This window comes from Chinchilla lanigera, unplaced genomic scaffold (genome assembly GCF_000276665.1).
Source record: "Chinchilla lanigera isolate Chin_1 unplaced genomic scaffold, ChiLan1.0 scaffold00017, whole genome shotgun sequence".
In the NCBI taxonomy this organism is placed as follows: Eukaryota; Metazoa; Chordata; class Mammalia; order Rodentia; family Chinchillidae; genus Chinchilla; species Chinchilla lanigera.
The window spans coordinates 20,532,382-20,536,111 of NW_004955418.1; positions in this window are offsets into that span (position 1 = coordinate 20,532,382).

Sequence of the window (3,730 nt, forward strand, 5' to 3'; positions counted from 1 at the left end):
GGGTTGTGCCAAGCCAATCAGTGGACTGATTCAGCAATCACCCACCCTTAATGCCAGCACTCTTATCCCAGCATCACACCACAATCAATCACACACTCTAGATTCACATTCTAGCTGAAAAAAAGACCCTGTGTCCATGTGAGGCTTTGGGGAGACATCAAACCATGACACCAGGTATCTAATTTTTCTGGATGTTACTGTGAAAGGTATTGTTTCCCTAATTTCTCCCATGGTTGATGTACAGGAACACTATTGATTTTTGAGTGTTGATTTTGTATCCTGCTATGTACTGGGATTGGATTGGTTATTAACTCTAGGCCTCTTTTGTTGGGATGTTTTGGGGCCTTCTATGTAGACGTGCACCTGCAAATAATGATACTCTGACTTCTTCCTTTCCCATATATACCCTCTTTCTTTCTTTTCTCCTTCCTGATTGTTGTCAATGTTTCAAATACCACACTGAACAGGTGGTGACAGCCAACAGCCGTGTCTCATTCTTGATTTCAGAGGAGAAACTTTGTTTTCCCCATTGAACATGACATTGGCCATTGTTTGTCATAAACGGCTTTTATCACATTGAGATAAGGTTCTTCTATTCCTATTTTTTCCAGGGTTCTTTTTTTTTTTTATCATGAACAAAGTTGGATTTTGTCAAATGCTTTTTCTGCATCTATTGAGATGACCAGGTGGTTTTTGTGCTTGCTTCTGTTTATGTATTTTATTTTTATTGATTTCCCATATGTTGAACCATTTCTGCGAGGATGGAGTATGTTCCTGTCATCTGTAAGCGATTCACCACTTCACCCCATTCTTAACTTCGGTATTTAGTGGCGTGCACCTCTATGAGCACCTGTGTGCTCACTCCCATGTCCCTAAAACCTAAAGGCCAAGCTAAGAAAGCATTAAAACTCTTTCTAGCAGATTCTATATGGCAAAATAATTTGAAATTTATGCCTAACTACAAAAATGTTATGTGGATTCGGAGCAGGAAATTCCAGTTGCCTCAATTTTCCACTGAGATGAGCTGACTCAGGTAGCTCACAGGTGAATTAAAGAGATGCTCATGTTAGGAAAATAATGAAACCAGGTGCTGATTACCCATGTGAATTCATGAGATCATAGATTACGTGTGTGATTTCAAGCTTAGCTATCGCCTAATCTGTTTCTTGACCCTAAAATAAAAGGTAATTTGAAACACTTAGAATTCAGAAGCAGGTAAGGCTATAGCCCAGTGCAAAGCTCCAGGGTTCAATCCCCAGTACTGGAAGGAAGGAAGGGAGGGGTAAAGAAAGAAAGAAATCTTAACTCATTGTGTAGCCTAGGCTATCCTCAAATTCTCAAACCTCCTGACTCAGCCTCCTAGCACTGAGATTACAGGTGTGCCCCAGGACACTCACCTATCTATATACTATTTCTTAATGAGAGAAAACAAAAAACAAATTTGGTACTGAATAGTATCACAAAATCTCTAACACATTTAAATGTCTATTAACGATAAAGAATGTTGAGCCGGGCGCGGTAGCCTGCACTTGTAATCCCAGCACTTGGGAGGCTGAGGCAGAAGGATCACTGCAAAGTCAAACCCAGTCTGGGCTTGCAAAGTGAATTCAAGACCAGCCTGAATGGCACAGCGAGGTCTTGTCTCAAAAAGACCGAAAGGAAAAAAAAAAAAAAAAAGAATGTAAGAAACATGAAACAATGAACTCTCAAAAACACATAAAAAACAAATCTACTCATCTTGCTAATATTATTGCAAATCTTCCCTCTAGTGTCCATACCAGAGTCAAACTAATCGCATTCTGGCCTTCAGTTTCTTCTTTGTTTGTTGGTTCGAGACAGGGTCTCCCTGTGTAGTCCAGGCTGGTCTTCAACTTGCAGTGAGCCTACTGCCTCGGCCTCCCAAGTGTTGGGATTACAGGCGTGTTCCACCATTTCCAGCTCACAGGTACAAAATCTCGAAATCACGAACTAAGTATTAAAAAGAAACAGCAAAATCTTGAATTAGCTTTCAAGCACTCATTGAGGAATGGATAAAGAAGATGTGGTACTCACACACCACAGAGTACTACTCGGCCATAAACTGCAGTCATCTGCAGGGAAACGTGTGCACCTTGAGACAGTGTTAAGTGAAATACATCTGACACACTCGCTTCAATATCACAGGGTTCCTCTTATATGAGAAACCCAAAGTGTAAAGAGCAAAATAGAAGACAGAAAACAGAAAGTAAAGCGGTGGATCTTTTTCAAACAGGAAAGGGATGGGGGGGAGGGGCAGGGCGGGGGCTGAACACAGAATCATGGTGTGTTCTGCGCATGCGCTGATGCCCACAAGCAATGTGCCCACTATACGCTAAAACGTGAATAAAAATAAAAAAAAAATGAATACAATATAGATCACGCGTCTATTTCACGTTTCCTGAAGAAATAAATTCTCCTCGCAGCTATGGCTTCGTCACTGTGGGCCCTGGGGCTCCAGGACAGGCTCCTAGGGTCGCACTCGCATTGCACGCGGCTGGGACACCAGCACGGATTGGGGCGGTAGCGCCGTCGAAGGGTGGGGGCACTGCCCTCCAACCGTGGCACGTGCCCAGGCCTCTCTTTTTTTTTTTGTACCGGGAATCGAACTCATGGCCTCAGGCTTGCCAGGCAAGCGCTTATGCCGCTGAGCTACATCCCAGGCCCCTGCCCAGGCTGCTACAGGGCCTCGCAGAGCGTGGGTGACAGGCGCCGCGGCCGTGGGCTGTCTGCACCTGCTTCCCCAGCCGCGCCCTCACACCTGCCCGGGTGCAGCCTGTCCCTCTGCGCGGCTCACGGAGCGGGAGAGGTCACTGCAGGGCTCCCCTCGGGGGATTTTCCAGTTCCCCGGGCAGGCCTCGGGCGGTGGCCTGCGGCAGGCGTGGCCGGGCTCGGTGGGAGTGCAGGGAGCGGCTTGGTGGCCCCCCGGGACTGCTGCGTCAGTCTGCCTCACGACCAGACACCCGGGGCCGTGGTTAAGGCGGCCAGGGTCAGAGGCACGTGAACTGCGCCTTGACCGTAGCTGGCACGGTCGCTCTTGGCAGAGCTCTTGGGTTTGAGGTCACACCGCGGCGGGGGACGCGCACGTGCCCGCGGGCACCGGGGGTGCGGACCAGGCGCGAGGACCACAGGCTGGGGTGGGGCCCTGGGCGCTGCTCCCGCCGCAGAGACGGTGCCAGCGAGGCGGCGGGCGGGCAGGGACAGCGCTGCGCTCTCGACGGTCGGCCGCGGGCGCCGCAGGTGGGCACCGAAACGCTGCGCAGGCCCAGGACGGCCCGCGGGCAGCGCTGCAGGCCGGGACGGCGGCTCCCCAGCCGGTCTGCGGGAGGGTACTGAATCCCCGAGAGCGCGCCAAGCTTCCTCCAAGAGGATACAGAAGACACTGAGAGGTGTCAGCACTGCTTCTGCTCTTCTCACTGTCTGAACAAATGGGGGAGAAGACCAAGTCGACTAAGTAATACTCCCAGACACTTAAGAAAGTCAGGTAACCGACTCGAGAGAGAACAGTGACTGAAAGGCGACACATGTGATCTGACGGGGAACTGAGGGGGTTACCAACTGCTCGCTAACTTGCCTGGCAGTTACTACCGTGCTTAAGAGAATCGAATGAAAATACACAGCCAGGCGTGGAGGCGCATGCCTGTGATCTCAGCACTCAGGAAGCTGAGGCAGGAGGACCGCTGCGAGTTCCAGGCCAGCCTGGACTACTTAACAT